This window comes from Gossypium arboreum, chromosome 6 (assembly GCF_025698485.1).
Source record: "Gossypium arboreum isolate Shixiya-1 chromosome 6, ASM2569848v2, whole genome shotgun sequence".
Lineage (NCBI taxonomy): Eukaryota > Viridiplantae > Streptophyta > Magnoliopsida > Malvales > Malvaceae > Gossypium > Gossypium arboreum.
The window spans coordinates 86,250,918-86,269,963 of NC_069075.1; the positions used below are offsets into that span (position 1 = coordinate 86,250,918).

The 19,046-nt window shown below is 36.3% G+C and overlaps 1 long non-coding RNA gene and 1 other non-coding gene across 2 annotated transcripts; both read left to right on the top strand.

Moving 5' to 3' along the window:
* Positions 1-654: 654 nt before the first annotated feature.
* Positions 655-2,204, top strand: LOC128293909 (uncharacterized). The gene is made up of 3 exons (XR_008284038.1): positions 655-934; positions 1,671-1,726; positions 1,821-2,204. It is a non-coding gene; the product is annotated as an uncharacterized LOC128293909 (long non-coding RNA).
* A 1,948-nt stretch (positions 2,205-4,152) lies between these two features.
* On the top strand, positions 4,153-4,258 carry LOC128294811 (small nucleolar RNA R71). Its single transcript, XR_008285118.1, has one exon. It is a non-coding gene; the product is annotated as a small nucleolar RNA R71 (small nucleolar RNA).
* The last annotated feature ends 14,788 nt before the right edge of the window (positions 4,259-19,046 follow it).

The window sequence follows — 19,046 nt, forward strand, 5'->3', positions numbered from 1 at the left end:
AACAGTGCCTTAGATCATCCCTAGGTAACTCCATACATAGATTAAATCAATCAAGTCTATCAATTTCTACAACCTAACATCCAAGTAAACATGCATGTTATTTATATACCCATTTATCATTTGGTATACTTAACATCTTAAATCTATTCACAGTGTAATAAATTGAACTAATTAGTCTAAAATTTAGATAATTTAGAATTAATTATTATCAAACCACATTTATAGTTTATTCAAAACATCCTATTAAAATGCTCTTAAAAGATCACTTGTATTTCTACAAGCTTAAACACATGGAAAACACACAAAAAAAATTTTAAAACTACTAAAACCAAAACAGAATTTTTTTTAAAATTTTCCTAAGTCACCCTACACTTTATTCAGCACATTGTCCCCAATGTGCAATAAAAGATAAAGGACATATTTTACCCGATTAGCTTTAAAAGTCCATCACAAATGGTGGGACTGAGTCCTTGCAGATTTAGCTCGAAATTTTAGTGTTTTATAAAGTTATGAAGTTCCTACAAAGATAAACTGAACATACAAAAATATACAGAATAAAATTAAATCCTAATTAAACTAAATAAAAAATAATCCAAAAATAAAATAACTTTTAAAAATATAAATCCAAAATTAAAATGAAAAATGTTTAGAATTAGTCAGAATCAGGCTGCAACTCCTCAATTTGCCTTGTCCTGGTCACCTTCTAAATCTAAATTTTCCTCGAGATCTTCTTCTAAGTCTTCCTCTAAATTTTCTTCTGGATCTTCCACCTGATCCTCCTTTAGGTCCTCTTCGGCCTCTTTCATTCTAGGCTCTACCTTTACTTCATATTTAGCTATTAGAAACTATGGTAACCTTAAACCAGCCTTCCTCGCATAGTCTTCGTAGATTGGTCTTGCTTCTTGCATCCATCAAATTATCCATTCTAAATCAGGTAACACATTATCACCTAGATCTGCCTTTTTCCTGATAGCCCTTTTTCATTTTCGATTTCCCACCAAATGATTCACACTAGATTCTCCTATTGGATAGTTTGATAGTTACAAGAAGCGTTCGAATAATCCCATCGATACTTTGGTTTGTCTACACAAAGTAGTTATTAAATGCTGAAAAAGCCATTCTACCTTACTTTTTCTTGCATGATGAAACATGCTCTTGTATATCCATGTTCCAACATGTTTTTCTTTTGTAATATAGCGTACAATAACATAGCTTGGAAAGTATCTATGTTAGACATGTCTAATGTTGGGAAGATTCAAGTATTGGTGAATTGTAACCATATTCTCACTCTTTGGGTTAGTTGTTCCTGCGAAAATGATGTTGGAAAATTCATCCTTTGAAGGTGTTTCCACTCACATTGCCCATTCGTTAGGAGATTGATTGTCTCCTCAATATTCTCTCTTGAAAAATAGATTAGATCAGTTTTTTTCTGTGCAAAGTCATAGTGGGATAAAGGAGTTTCATAGTACCTCACTATCTCGAATGGTGAGATAGAAATTCTTTTCCCCCAAACAATTATTCGCAGCCATGGTATGTCTAGTTGTCAATTTGTCTCAATCTCCCTTAAGGCAACATAAAATTCCTGGACTACTAAAATATAGGCTTGCTCTTTTGGGATCTCACAGAACTTTTTCCATCTGTGGAATTGAATGCTCTCACTCGTTTTGTAGGTTAATGATGCCAGGGAATCAAACCTTTCTCCTAAAGAGGACATTTCCTTCGAATGGTGTGTAGATGAATTTCAAACCCTCTCTCTTGAATTCCTTTGAAGTTATCAATTTTCAATTTAGCATCTGAAAGGCTGCTCCTCATCATTTTAGGACTATGGAATATGAGAAAGGAAGAAAAATGGTGAAATCTCAAAGAATAGGGTAGCAAAAGTTTGTGTGGTTGCTTGTGAAGGCTTGGAGGATGCAGCTACTACTAAGGACAATATATAGAGGTCGTTTAGGGCTTCATTTGTCATGCAATATTAGAGAATATATAGTTGTCAAAAATGGCCTACATGTTGCGTTATAGAGAAGGCATCGCGTGGCACGAAGTGAATTTCTATACTTATTTTTGCTTCAAAGTGGTTATGTCGCATCATAGAATTTGCATGGTGCGACACAATAATAAATTCTCAGATTTCTATGTTTAAGATGGGTGTGTCGTGCCATGGGATTGTTATATGATGACATGGCTTCAGTTTAGCCTTTCGGGGACTTGTCTAAGGCCATTGGTTGTCCATACTTGCCCTTAACTAACATCTAGCTCTTTCGTTGCCCTCGACGCACTATTTTCTTCTAATTCTAACATCAAATAAGAGAATAGTAATCCTAAATCTCACTAGAAAAAAACTAATCTACAATATTACAAATTAATTAAAGTTTAATGGTTTAAAAATTACGTTGTGCTACTAGACTTGTCTGGTAGTTCCTTGAATTTAACCATCAGCTTCCTCTATCCTTCACGACTATCGTTGGCCTTCCAATCACTCCTTACCTTGTCGGGATCTCTCTATTTGTCCCATTCTCTTACATTTTGTATACCTACATTTGCACAACTTGAAGCATACCTTTGATCAAGGCAATTAGAGATTAAATTACATAGTGTGTAACATTCTTCTCTGACTGTTCCCTCATTTTGGGAATCATGAACACATTTGAACACTTCTAGTTCGCCATAAATTTTCATTATTAACTCATTCCGTTAGAGATCAATGGTCGATTTAGGCTTGTTACGAAATGGTGTACCCAACAAAATGGGGATATCTCGATCTTCCTCAAGATTGAGGACTACAAAGTCGACAGAGATTATGAATCCTTGTACCTTCATTAATACATCCTCGAGTATACCTTTCAGATGTACCAATGATTAATTAGTTAACTGTAGCATTATAGAGGTATTTTTAATATCCCCAAGTCTAAGTTTCCTATAAATCGATAAAGGGCATTAAATTTATACTGACTCCTAAATCGCAAAGGGCCTTATTGAAATGTTGATCTTCTATTTCTATTACAATTGTGAAACTACCCAAATCTTTCAAATTTGGGGTATCTTTTCGCAATTAAAGCGCTACACAAGGCATCAATGACAATTTTTTTGCCTTTTTTCAATTTTTATGTCGTGCCATGACTTCTTTTAGGTACTTGGCATTTTTTGGTATTTTATCAATTAGTTCCAAGAGTGGCAGATTTACATTGAAGAATTTAAAATAAATTGAGAAAATTTATGAAATCTACAACGTCCCTCTTTTGCTTGTCCTATAATCTTGTTGGAAATGGTACCTTTATTGTGCTCGATTTTGCGGTTACCAGATCAGACACCAGTTTAGTTATCTCATCAATCAGCCTATTGTGTTCTTCCTACTCTATGGGTTCATCAATAGCTTCGGGAACGTCCTCCTCTTCATGTATGGATGCCTTCAGCTTTTCTAATGTCTTTCTTGACTACAAAGCAATTGCATTTACACACTCCTTCCCATCTCTCCAAGGATTATTCTCCGTGTTAGTGGGGATACTCTGGCCATTCTTCCTTTGAAACATCGTCATGACCTGGCTCATCTTGTTGCAAAGGCTGTCCATTTGGGACTCGATTCATCTACATATAGTTTAGACTTATCAAATGTCCGTTTCATCACTTACATCTCCCCTTCTATTTTTTCGAAGCGTTGACCACATACAACATGGTCATTACCCATGCATATATTTTGTGGAGGTTGGTAAGGAGGGTTTTGTCAGTTTTGTTATTGGGTTACACCTCCTTGGCGACCTCACCACCTAAGGTTCGGATAATCCTTCCAACTAGGGTTGTAAGTATTTGAATAGAGATCTCGACCCCTATTACCCATGTAGCTTTCCTCCTCCGACTGGTTTTCAAAACTTGGCTCTGATTTTGTTGGCTTGACAATCAACTCCAAGTGATTAAGCTTATCTAGGATCTGTTGATATCGATCATCTTCATTGGCCGCTTGTACCGTTGGAAGTTTTTATTTGCATGTGAATCTTTCATTGTGCCACATATATAAACTCATAGCCATGGTGTCTATGATTTTTTTAGGCTCGTTCGTACATGTGGAACATGATCAATCCTCCGGTTGCTCTATCTAGATTAGATCTGAAGTTACTGCATATACTATTGTAAAATATTTAGATTTGTATCTACGCTTGCAGTCCATGGTTTGGGCACTTCCTAAGCATTGACTTGAAACAATCCCATGCTTCATACAAGGATTCACCTTCATATTGCTTGAAATTGGAGATTTATCGCCTAAGCTAAATGGTTAGATTGATAGGGAAAATTTATGAAGAAAATTTTTCACTAAATCGTCGTACGTGGTGATGGAACTTGGTTCTAGTGAATCCAACCAATCAATTACATTGTCGCACAAGGAGAATGGAAATAATCAAATATACACAATATCATCAGTTACTCCATTATATTTGAATCTATCACATAGTTATAGAAACCGCTTCAAGTGTTGGTTCGAGTCCTCCATCATGTTCCCCTTGAATTACATAGTGTTTTGAATCATTTGGATTGTGGCCATCTTTATCTCAAAATTATTGGCAATGATCGTTGGTATTTCGATGCTACCTCGCACGAAATCTAGTATGGGTAAAGGTACTCGCATAATGTCCTTTGATCTATTGGTACTTCTATATAGATGTTCTCTTGTCACTCTTTTGGATCTTCAAACAATGGATTCTGGTGAGGCCGATTAACTGCCACGGGTGGATCGATGTTCATCAATTGATGATGCCATCTATAATCTACTTAGGATCTGGTTATGGCTCGATTGAAGTGTTTTCACTTCGAGTCATATACAACCTAAAAATTAAAAGGGAATTAAATAAATAAAAATAAAAAAAACAAAAATTAAAAATAAAATTGTAACACCCTTTACCCGTATTCAACACCAGAATAAGATACGAGGCATTACCAGACTCACATCACAAGCAACATAAATTTTGAGTCATAAATTTGCGTCCGAATTAAAACCATTTGCATTCAACCATAAAGTCCCTAATACGACCCTTCGAGGCCCATAACATACTTTAGAAGTGGTCAGGGACTAAACGATAACTTTTATAAATTTTCCACTATATAGGGGTCTTATGTCCTTGTGGTTAGGCCGTGTGGTAACACACGCCCGTGTCCCGACCCTGTTTAACTATCTGACTTGTAACTCATGAACAAATTGAGATCACACGGCCAAGTCACACGCTTGTGTGCTAGTGTAACACCCCGTACCCGAGACCATTTCCGGAGTCGAACACGAGGTGTTAACGGACTTAATTCATTAATTAAACAGCTCATACAATTCATTTTAAAATTTCCAGACAAGCTGGCTAACTGCATCACAGTCGCTTTAAAAATCATATCTCGAGTTACGAAACTCGAAATCCAATTCCGTAAATTTTTCCTGAAACTAGACTCATATATATATCTACTAATTTTTTTCTAGAATTTTTGGTTGGGCCAATTAGTACAGTTTATTAGTTAAAGTCTCCCCTGTTTCAGGGTTCAACTACTCTGACCTCAGTGTATTACGAATCAGATATCTCCCTGTACAGAGCTTCAATGACTATGCCGTTTATCTATAATAAAACTAGACTCAATAAGGAATCTGTACATATAAAGCATGACTTCTAATTATCTTTGTAAAATTTATGGCGAATTTCCAAATTCAGAACAGGGGACCCAGAAATCTCTCTGGCCCTGTTTCACAAAAATTTAAACATCTCATAAAATATAGCTCATATACCTGTTTCACTTATTCCATATGAAAATAGACTCATCAAGCTTCGATTTCATAACTTATTCATTATTTAATTCCATTTCTACTATTTTTAGTGATTTTTTTAAACTCACGTCACTGCTGCTGTCTGAATCTATTTTATGGTAAATTTTACCTATTTCATGGTTTCCATGGATTAGCTAGCAATTTGACATACATAATACCAAATATGATCATGATTAGCCATTCCAATGGCTAATCATTACCAAGCATTTCTATTTCCATACCACTCAATAACCATATCATAAGACCATACATATAAAATGATTATAATGCTATACATGCCATACTCAAAATATACAAGCCATTATGCCAAGATGGTATCTGAGATAGTGTGGCGTGCCTCCGACCGTTTCCGATTTCCGAGCTGGCTTGTCAACACTACGAGGAATGAAAAGGAGGAGTAAGCATAAATGCTTAGTAAGCTCACATGCAAATAGCAAGTAACATAACCATATAAGCAAACATAAAACATCATTTGCATAATCATCACCAAGACATTCATATCACCTTTTCATTTATCATCTTACCATATTGTTGTTATATCGAGTTTTCAACCCGAGGGTTAAGTACATACCTGTTCAAAGTATCCATTTCACAACACTTACCAATACGTCCCTTTCATCTTGAGTATTCCTCCATTTGAGTAGAACTTTACCCGTTGAACACATCGAATATAATTCAGATACATGGATAACTTGCACATAAGTGCCACATATGTAGCCAAGCTACCATGTAACCCGCCCATAAGTGAACTCGGACTCAACTCAACGAGCTCGGCGTCGCATCCATAAGTGAACTCGGACTCAACTCAACGAGTTCGGATGCCTAGTTACATCTCACGAACTCGGACTCAACTCAACGAGTTCGGACGCTCGCATCCATAAGTGAACTCGGACTCAACTCAACGAGTTCGGATGCTCAACCATCCTAGTGACATGTCACTTGTATCCTAATCTATTCCTAAGGTTCAAACGGGCTTTTCCTCGAACTCACATCTTTGCCGTCTTCCACGGAATATCGAAATCGATACTTGGTGATAGTTCATACTCATCAAGTAATTCACATAATTACATATTATCAAACAATTATCACAAGTATAATATTTCATAATAATTATCATATCATTTAAAAAACATTAAAACATTTAAAATAATAACTATGTTACCAACATTTACATATGAACTTACCTCGTATGCGAAAATGGCTATTTTACCATTTCGTCCACAACTTGGTATTTTCCCCATTTTAGCCCGAATTTCAGTTTTCCTTGCTAATCGAGCTTGGAAGCTTGAAAAACCCTAGCCATGGTTTCTCCTTGCTATATTCGGCCATGGGGTTGAAGATGAGCAAAATTGGCTTTTAATTGTGTATTTTAATTCATTTTACCCCTAAATGACCAAAATGCCCTTACTACTAAACTTTCCAAAATTCCTTCCATGTCCTAATTTTTGTCCATAGACTTAGAAATTGGTAAAATTACTCTTTAAGGACCTCTATTTAATAATCTAATTCAATTTTATGCAAAATACTTCTAGAACACAAGTTTTGCAATTTATTCAATTTAGTCCCAAATTTCAAATTAAGCACTTTATGCATAAAATTTCTTCACGAAATTTTCACACAATCATGCAATCATATCATAGACCTTAAAATAATCATAAAATAATTATTTATATCTCGGATTTTGTGGTCACGAAACCACTATTCCGACTAGGCCCAAAATCAGGATATTACAGCTAGACTGTGTGGAAAATTAATTTTCATAAAATAGGTGCAGACTTCACATGGCCAAGGCTAATGCTCAAGTTCAAGGCTGTACCATCCACACGGCTGAGGCACACGTCTGTGCCTCTACCCGTGCGCTCAATTTTGAGCATTCTATTTCTCAAAACTAAGGTGCAGGAGACACACGGCCAGAACACAAGCCCATGGGGTAGACCGTGTGGACAAAATAAAGGTTATTTACCAAGCCATTTGTCACCCTCATTTACACCTACATACACAAAAGTTCAATGGCATAATCCATAGCATGTTTAAGCAACCAAAACATCCACAATTATGACCAATACATGTCAAAACATTATCAATATCTATCCTACTCACAACATTTATTATGCCCTAACTCAACCATGTCAATTTCACATTCATTAAGCTTCAATTAACTACTTTCAGGATACCTAATTGAACACAAATTCATCATCTCATCAATAGATCATATTTCCAAACATTTCACATTCGTGCTATGAATCACATTCCATCATTCACCAAATACATTGGCACATATATGAATATGCTTAGGCTTACAACCATGTTAGCCAAAATGCATCAATTAACATGGCCAAATATTAAAACAAGCCTTTGACAATTACAAGCCAATACATTGGCTAAAACCATAATGACACATATAACAAAATGACCAAGTCCCTATACATGGCTTACTTTCAAAATACTAAGATCATCAATGTAACACCCAAAAAGTTAGGTATTTATTTTTGTGTTGTGTTGCAGAAATGTATGCTTGCTTCAGTTGTTGAGTGTTTTGAGGAGTGTGGGAGAGGTCCTGAGTTCGAGTCTTGGCTTGTGCAAAATTTTGATTTTGGCTTGAATAAACCCTGTCTTCTGTTAGTGAGTCTCTTAAATAAATGTGGGAAGGATGAGTCATAAAATGCCTACTGGTTTAGGGGATAGGGGCATGCGGCTTATGCTAGGAGACTTGGGTTTGAAGCCTATTGCACACAAAAAGGTATTCATTTTACTGCTGTGTTGTGTAAGTGATTGATTGGTAGTGGAACTCTGGGGTTGGTGGGCGGTTGGAGTGATTGAAGGGGAGTCGAGTGTGTAGCAAATTCTTAGGAGGGGATGGTGGAGAGATTTGAGGAGAGGATTAGGGGGAGTTGAGGAGAGAGAGGGAGGAGTGTTGAATTTGGACTCTAGGCACTCAAGGGGAATCAGTTTGAGGTGAGTTTGGAGACTATACATTTTTGGTTTTGTCTTTCTCAGTTCTTTTCGCTTCCCAATACTTTTCTCTACGTCTTTAGGTTGTTGGGGTTCTTTCTGCATATCTTTCTTTAGCTGATTCTTACTTGGGGTTTTGAGGCATTATTTAAGTTTTTGTTCTTTTGCCTACTCTTTCACTAATCGTTTTCCCTTATTGTTCTGGTAGCCAAACATTGTTTTGTTCCATCAACCTTCTTCTTAGTCTCCATTGCCGTTCTCTTCTACTTTCCCATCTCTCTCTAGATTTTGTTCCCCTCTCACTCAATCACTTTGGTGTTGGCTAAACATCGGTTGGTAAGTCCCTATTATCTCTTCTCTTTCGATTAGTCTCTCCTCTTCTCCCTAAATGCCGAATCTCAATTTTTTCCTCCTTGGTCATGGTGCTTTTGTTTTGGATGTTAGTTTTATGCGTGGAGTGAAGAAATTCGATAGGATTCTTGAGGCAACCGAAGTCTTCCTTTCATTCCTTATTTTAAGGTAACACTACTTATCGCTATTCTCTTGAACTAAGGCACTTTGGTTGGGGTTCTTGGACCTTGGCCGAATACTCCTTTGTATTACTAGAAATGTGTTTCTTTGCATTAGTTTGTATCGTTCAACCCTAGTGGGTACACAATGGATATAATGGATTCACTTTCATGCAGATAATCTTTAAGGGTCTGTTAGTAACTTTTATAAACAATCTAAGCGGGCTGTAATCAGATTCGTTCTAGCAAGGCAATAGTAAGTAATCTCTTGGAACAAGTTTCGGTTGGGTTCCTTGAAACATGTGTGTTAGATGTTTAACCGATGTTTCTTTTGTTATAGGTTGGAGTGCATGGGATTTGCTCTCATTTTTGCAACCAGGTGTGTAATCACACTGTATAGTTGTTAATCGGAAAAAGTCGAAAAGCATGTTCATAGACGCTACATGAGGTGCGTTCGCTCATGTGGCAAATCAAACGCATAAACATGTAGGTTTGACAGTAGAGGCCGCCATGAGCGATTCCATGGGTTTAGGCCATTTTGGGTCACGTTGGGTCAAAATGGGTCGTGTGGGCCCACGAGGGCAAACCGCACCATTGTGTGGAGATAATTGGGTCGGCTGTGTAGTTATTACCGCCAAGGCCATTATTTGGGCTTATTGGGCCACAAAAGCGTGTGAGACTACATGGGCCGTATTATGGGCTTTTCTACCGTTTGACTGTTAAGGTCGCATGGGTCACCTAAGACGACTGTGGGCCTACTGATGGGTCGGTAAGTACATTTAGACCCCATACTGATGAAATGACTGTTATACCCCTAGAGCTAAAATGACTGACATACCCCTATGCTATATTTGACTGCATTCGAGCATGACATTTTGCATACACGTATATATTAGGACATGACATGCTATATGGGGGTGGGTTTGATATATTTAAAAGAAGTGTATTGTACTGGCAGTTTTGTTGCATATACTGTTTAGTGTCGCAACTGGTGCTATATTCTGGAGTGTAGGGATGGGTGGGTCTATTTTATCCCCACATGGAGTGTAGGGTTGGACGGAGTGGAGTGTAGAGGATGGATGGGTAGGATCGCTATTTGCATCTTTGATACTGTACTGAATTGGGCTACGACCCACACTGATACTGTTAATGTAATGGGCTAAGGCCCACATTGATAATGCTATTGTTAAGGGCTTAGGCCCAAACTGTTTGTACTGCATGATTTACAGCTTGATAAATAGGGATTCACACTAAGTTTCCATAAACTCACTCTTCTACTTATCTGCGCAGGTAATCCTTAGGTGGGTCGATGCTGCGAGGGGCTCGGAGATGACCACACCACTGTTTATGTTTTGGTTTTTGATTTCTAGTAAAAGTAGTTTTATTTGGGTAAATTTTATGTAACAAGGCCGTTTTAAGTTTTTATTTTGATTTGGGGATTTCTTTAAATTGACTTAAACTTGTTAGCAGTAGGACTCGGGTTTTTAAAAGGCATATGATTTTCAACTACCTTACTACGTAACTTGCTTTAAAAGCTTCCGCAACGAACAAAGTTTTAAAGTTTAACAACGGTTTAGTATAAGACATGTTTTGCTAGACAAACCTGTAACCTAACAAGTGGATAAAATAAGTTAGCTGGCCATAAAGATTACAAACAAGGTTTTAACTCAAATGGACTTTTCTAATAGTACAATATTTTCAAACTCACTCCAATGTGACATCATAGATTTGGCCATAACGTCTAGGCCGAGTTTGGGGTATTACAATCCATACCCAAAAATGAGAGTTTGATAGTGTGATTCGAATCACCGACGATCTCTGGTCTGAGTTAGCTTTGGAACACCATAAAACATGGAAAATAAATAGAGTAAGCTATATAGCTTAGTAAGCTCGTATGAAAGAAATAAGCAACCTCACCATGCATATTACTTTTAAATATGCATAACTCATTCCACCACAAAATTTACCTCATATTCATCGTTTCAAGCATTTAATAAATATGAGCTTTATGTACATACCTGAACCATTTCGAAATGAATTTACACATATTCTCATCTTTAACATACCCATGAACCACTGGGAATAATAATGTCAGATACTCAGGATTTTCGCATACTAAGTGCCGCATACATAGCCAATGCTACCTCAATCTCATATCACATAATCGCTCGCTCTCGAGCTATCGACAAGCCTACTCACACAAGCTGTCAGTCAAGACATAGCTAAGCGGTGCTGCTCACACAAGCTGTCAAGTATCTACAACATATGCCGGTATACTAAGCCACCGGTAGGACGTACAAGACCAGCACTCGAATCACATAATCACATAACACATAATGATCCTAGTGACATCCTAATCTATTCCTAAGGTTCAACGGGACTTCTCACTTTTCGAATCGTCATTGAACTAATTCGTAGAATTATACTCATTCACATAATCAAACATACAATTCATGCAATATTAAAGCATTTAAGTACTGTAGACACTCAATTTTGCCCGGGCCCAGAAATAATTTCAAAAAAAAAACAAAGTCCAAGTCCAGTACAAAATTACAAACATATAATTTGGCCCAATTGAAATGGCCCATTACTTGAAAAGATTGAAGGTCCATCTATGAGCTTGACTCATATGGAAATATAATCTTTAAGGATATCCAATCTTAGATATGATATGCAATCTTAGATATGATACAATCTTAGATATGATATGCAATCTTAGATATGATATGCAATCTTGAAGATATGATCTTGTAATCTTGAAGATTTAATTTGTAGATATCCTTTAATCTTAACTGTTGATGTAATTGATCTGTACCGTAGGATTTGGGGAGGCTCAACTATAAATAGAGGCCTCTCCCTTCATTTTAAATCACTTGAGTTTTGGGAAGCAATAAGAATTCTTGAGAGCATTCACTCAAATTTCTCTCCCTCTTGCGTTATTCCTCTCTGTGGTTTATTCTTATTTTATTCTTCGTCTATCTTAGTTTTTCAACATTTTTATTTTAATTTCTTCGTTTTTCAAATATGTATATCTATTCCTATCTTTTATACATTTGATTATGTATTTTATATATTATAATATTTAACCTTTTATATAGTTTATTTTCAAATATATATTTTCTATGCATGTATATATATTATATTATCATTTCATGTATTTTAAACTATTGCATTATATTTTTATAATTTGTAAATGTTCTATTTATTCATTTTTTTAGTGTATGTCATTTATCTTATTTGTGCATAGTTTCATTTTTTTATATGCTATGTTTAATTATTTCTTTTATGTGCTATTTTATGATATATATCGTTGTATAATTTTTGATTGTATTATGTTTTTCTTTTAGTTTACTCATGTTTTTATTTGTTTATTATCTTATATTTACCTAGTATGATTTTTTTCATTAAGCGTATGTTAATGCTATTTAGTTTTGTCTTAATGATATTATTTATGTTTGTATGGAAATGTTAGAATATTTTGTACATCTATGCTTCATGATGCATTAATATGTCATCCTAAAACGTCACTTAAAATAATATTCCAAGGTTTTTTTTTTTAAAAAAATAAAAGGCAATGCTTGATGTTTGGAAGCTTCGAGAAAGGTAGTGTCCTAACTTACTGGGTTGCGACTTTTCTCGTTGAATTCGAATAGTCAAGCACCCTTCTAAGTGATTTTGAGTTTTAAAAACTTAAACAATTATTTCGAGATTTCAAAACATAGTGTCCTAACTTACTGGATATTGCGTTTTGTTGTTTCGAGATAGAAATTTTTGAAAGATGAGCTTAGTTTCAAAGGTTTTAAAATGTTGCGTCCTAACTTACTAGATGTGATGTTTTGACTCGTTTGAAATAAGTGAGCCTTACTTTTCAAAATTGAGACATTCTAATTAAAAGAGGTTTCCATCTTAAAACTTCCAAATTTCTGACATTAAAGACACTTGATAATCAATTAGGTACCAATTTTTGGGCATTACGAGGGTGCTAACCCTTCATTGTACGTAACCGACTCCCGAATTCGTTTTCTTGACTTTCGTAGACCAAAATTAATGTTTTAAAACAAAACATTTTATAAGGTGATCCAATCACACCTAAAAAGATTGGTGGCGACTCCCGTTTTCGTTTTTTCTTAAAGTCGATTCCCATTTTCCAAAACTCGATTTAAAAATAGTTTCGACAGCTTGGCGACTCCACTGGGGATGTATAAGAGAGTCAAGCCGTGTAATTGATTATCTCCTGTCTTAATGTCGGAAATTAAAAATTTTAAAATTTAATCCTCTTTGTACTACATGTGTTTGTATTATTGCATGTGTTGCTATATTCTAATACGCATTGCATTTGCATGACCGTTGTGGTCACACCCTTAAGTGGGAGTGAGAAGCTATGCCTTCGTGAGGTTTTTGCCTCCGTGTAGGATAGTGGATCACTTTCGGGATACATCCGTACCTATGGTTTCGTGAGATTTTCATCTCCGTGTAGCTATAGGGAAATGTATTCCCCTGAACTGAACTCGATTCAAATGAGCCTATAATGGGTGAGGATCGAGGAATTTGCTGGTTCGGGTACCTCAAACTTTAGAAACAAACCACATATAGAAAAACGGTAAGAGCTCAATATAGATAGAATTATACTTAGGTTATCTTTGTGTTTATTAATATCATATGATACTGACTGTTTTCTTTCTTTTGTGCATGTCATTTTGCATTTAAAAGGTATCGATTCATGGTCAGTTTCTAAGTTAGAAAGTTTTATTATGGAGAACGGACTTCTTGATAGAATGGAGGGCAACACTAACGTCCAGAAATGGTCAAAGGAAACGCTGAAGGATACACATCAAAATTATGGGGTTACACTCGCATTAGCTTGGCGCAAAATAATCTCCAGGATTTAAAGGAAATATGGGATCAATGGAGTAATGAAGCCAAGCAGTTGTTCTACAATAACTAATGGGACTTGCAGTATTTGCTTGACAGGAGGATAGATGAGCAATTCAAAGTGAGTGTGGGAGTATTGATGGACACTTCTACCATTATAGCATTTCTCTTTCATATAAAGATGGTTGCCATGTGGATGGTAAGGGTATTGGAAGAAAAGTGATTGATAGAGTGCATGAGACCTACAAAAATGAGTTGGATGGACAGAATTTTGTCTATGATGGTAAAAAGCTCGTTTACTATAGGACCTCTACCAAACAACAAGCTTGAGTTTACTGTTGTACTTATTAGAAACAATGGAAATGCAAGCCCCGATAGCCTGGATAGCTCAAGTAAGCATGAAAGAAAGCGATTAAAGAAGACCGTATCATACAAAGACCTTTAAAGATTAGCTATGCTGCGAAGGTACTGAGGCAAGATGCTCTGCGTGGGTAGAAATCTGAAAGCTCTTAAGAAACATTAAGGATATAGGATATTATTTTAAGGTAGCACACTGCAGAACGGGATACCTACTTGTTCGCTAATCTATCTCAAAATAATCAGAACAACTTCACAGGTATTGGAGGAGGTACCCTTAGCTGCACGGATTACCCTACAGGTGAGGTCGTAGCTCAAACTTAGGAGACAGCTGATTATTTACAGACATTGGTGGCACAGGCTGACATATTGAGCACCAATATGAGCTACAAGAGTTTGTTTTGTTGTTAAAACTTTAGGCATTAGGGTGAAAGCGTATTTGTAATCCATTTATATGTAAAGATATTCTTTTTCTAAATAAAGTTTTCTAAATGAGATTGAATCGAGATCGATACCTTTTGCATTCATTTGCATCTTATAGCATTTCATTGCATCATTTGCATTCAAAATTATAAAAAGATCGTAATTAGTTAAAGTTATTAAAAAGAGAAAGAAAAAGAGAGAGAGAGAAGAGGGTCACGGCTGAGTGAAAAAGAAGTTGAATGGAATTAACGACATTCCCTTACATAACCCCGACTTTTGTGTCAGGAGGGATAGCTTAGCCGGAGAATGGGGTGTTTGGAAATGAAAATCATCCCATCAATGTCATACATGAGGAAGGGACTGAACAAAGAAACCTTGAGGGCATTCACCTTTACGAATCGGAAAGTTCTTTAAACAATTGGACTGCAGAAGAACTTCCTGTAATCTTTAGGAATTTTACAGAGTAATATTTAGAACACTCTTGTTGCTCTAAAGCCTAGGAGTAATGAGATTTGTTTTGAGAAGTGGGCTCATGTTCAGACATTTTTATTTTTAATAAAATATACTTTATTATTTATCCGAGTAAATATTCTTTCATTCTAATTCATTTGACCTTTGACATTCTTTATAAATTTTCATTTCATGTAAATAGTCATTCTTGAATTCATTTATTCCTTGTATATTCTTTTGTGTGCCTATCATAGATCCCTAGATATCAATGACACGAGCAATGATACTACAGATTCAGAGTTCCTTTTGAGTGCGATATGTGTTTAGAGGAATCTCTATACTTTAAAGGTGACAGAAATTGTGACTTGTTTCTGAATTTGTTGAAAATGGTTTTTACCCCATGAAGTGGTGGTAGGAAATATAGCCTTAGAGGAAGGAAAAATTGCGAAATTGGAATTAGCTGAGGAGACAAAACAAGACCTTGTTGAGACTATTATGGGAATTCAAAAAAGTGGTCCAAAGATGCATGCAGGAGGATTTGTAATTGCTAGGATAAACATGAGGTTTTGAGGCACTGTTGGTCCACCATGGAAAGGGATCGCATCAGTTGTACAATGAATGCCAAATTTAAAGGAGTCAAGACTTATGGGGCATGTATGTTATGGGCCCGAGCTCGTCAAAATTTTCAAGCTGACAATCACTCATCTTTGTGGATGTCAACTACTCCATTAAGAGGGGGAGATAGCTTCATATGCCAATATTACAAAGTCAAAAGTCATCCATTTCAAAAAAAAAAAAGATCATATCCAACTGCATAATGCCAAAAGTTTGCAGTCTTTTCAAAGATAAGGCGCCATACCACAGTACAACAAAGGTTGCCAAAAGAAAAGAAAAAGAAGAAAAAATAAATTACAAAAGATGACCGAGACTGGTAAAAATTGGCATGAGAAACTACCTTTTACTCTCTATGCTTACGCTAGGGCAAACACCTTCAATTCCAGTTGTTTTAAAGGTTCCAGCCATCATCCTTGGAATGGGTGCATTGTTTGGCTCTCCTGAGCATTCTGATGTGCCGTCAATAGCTGTGATGGTTAGCTCCAAACGTTGGCCATTGATTTCCAGGGGCATCAGGTCGTATATAGTCTCTGAAACTTAAAATGATAGATTCTTTCTTCAAAACCAGTTTCTGACAAAGTGGATGACGGTATCATGAAGGAAGCTCTCTTAGACTTCTATACAAGTTCAGGGAAGAGAAAACCTGATCAAATTATTATTTTCAGGGATGGGGTTAGCAAGTCTCAATTCAATCAAGTTTTGATCAAGTTATTGAGGCTTGCAAGTTCCTTGACGAGAAGTGGAGCCCTAAAGATTGTGGTTGTTGTTGTACGAAAAACCATCATACCAAGTTTTTTTCAACAGGGATCTCCTGACAATGTGCTACATGGTATTGTCATTGACAACAAAGTATGCCATCCAAATAACAATGATTTTTACCTTGGTACCCATGCTGGAATGATTGGAATCACAAGGCAGACCCGCTATCATGTTCTCTTAGACCAGGCTTGGTTTTCGGCTGATGATCTGCAAGAGTTTGTTCATTCTCTATCCTATATGTATCAAAGGAGCACTATAGCCATATTTGTTGTGGCTCCTATTTGCTACGCTCATTTGGCAGCTTCACAGTTGGGGGCAATTTATGAAGATTAGGGATGCTTCAGAAACATCATCGAGTCATGGTGGAATATATGTTCCGGGAGTAATCCCTGTACCTCAGCTTTCCAGGTTGAAGGATAAAGTCAGCAACTTCATTCTTGTCTGCTGAAAATCATTGAACCATCTTTTTGTAGGGTTTGACAAACAACAACCAGGACTACTGCTGAGGCAATCCCTTTCTCATGGATTTATGAATCAAGATTTTTCCTCCAAGCTTTGATGGAGTCAATAATTGAATACCTCTAGTAAATTTAACTTGAAAGTATTCATCCTCAGCAAATGTACCAAGAATGGATGACACAGACTTATGACAAAGAAGGTTCGTCTAAAAAAATTTCATAAAGGAAACCTTGTGTTGAAAGAAATCCTTCCCATGCAAAAGGATGCCAAATTGGGAAGGGCCATATGTTGCGAAGAGGGCTTTCTTTAGAGGTGCACTGATTTTGACAAGAAATGGATAGGAAGAATTTATTTGATCCAATGAATTCAGACTCGGTCAAGGAGTACTTTGTCTGAAGGAGAAGGGATGCCAAGGTGAAAACCTGCAAAGGGCACTTTGGGACTTCTATTTCAAAAAAAAGGAAAAAAAAGAGCAGAATATAAAAAGAAAAAAGAGAAAAAGGAAAAAGGAAAAATGGAGAGGCCAAGGTGAAAACCCGCAAAGGGCACCTTGAGACCAAAGGGGTTTTGAGTTGAAAACCCGAAAGGGCAGCTCAAATTTTGAAGAGCACACGATAATCTTGCTATATCTGATTTAACGAAGAGTGAAGCGCGTTGCATATCGGGGCATCAACAAAGTACTTTGGATCTTTTAAACACATGTTGAATTAAAAAAAGTCTTCATGGAGCGGGCATATAAAAGCTCAAGCGGCGATATCTAGGGCATCTAACTTTTGTCCTGTTTGCTATCTTTAGATTCTTTTTCTTCTCAAAGATAGGATTTTAGATTAATTTCCTTTAAATTTTTGACAAATTTATTCAAATCTAATTATTCTCAAGATTAAATTCATCTTCCATTATCCTTAAAGTATGTTGCATTAAAATAATGATAGATGAACTAAATATCTTTACAAATGAAGTTTTGTATATTACTCTAGAAATTTCTAGATAATACAAGAAATTGAAACAAGACAATTGTTTAAAGAATTTCCATATTTGAGGGTCGGATATACTTGGGGAAATTTCTTCTTCAGTCCAAAAGGTGGTTGGACGTTTTAAGCAATATTGATCTTAAGAAAGGATCATTCCATAAACATCTCCAGCGGGTCACAACATTTGGAGAATGGTACAATAGGACTAAGTTGATTCATCAAGATAAAACTTCAATGAGGAAATAAGTGATGATGTCCGAAATAGGGGTCATATTCATAACATTTTGCATTAGGAGAATTTGACTCACTTCGATTATAGCATCCTAATTATTAGACATAAACTCATATGCATTCTACAGGTTATGTCTTTTATGGGGCAATGTAGATCAAAGAAATAAGATTTGGCATCCTTGTGTTTATAGGGAACAAATCGAAGATAGCAGATCTGACACTCCTGTGCTTACAGCGAAGTAGATCGAAGATTTCAGCATGGCATCCCTGTGTTTATAGGGAACAAGTTGAAGATTTCAGCATGGCGTCCCTGTATTTATAGGGAACAAGATGAAGATAGCAGATTTGGCATCCCTGTGTTTATAGGGAATAAATCGAAGATAGCAAATCTGACATTCCTGTGCTTATAGCGAAGCAGATCAAAGATTTTAGCATGGCATCCCTGTGTTTATAGGGAACAAGTTGAAGATAGCAGATTTGGCATCCCTGTGTTTATAGGGAACAAATCGAAGATAGCAGATCTAACATTCCTGTGCTTACAGCGAAGCAGATCGAAGAATTCAACATGGCATCCCTGTGTTTATAGGGAACAAGTTGAAGATAGCAGATTTGGCATCCTTGTGCTTACAAGGAACAAATCGAAGACATAGCTGATTTGGC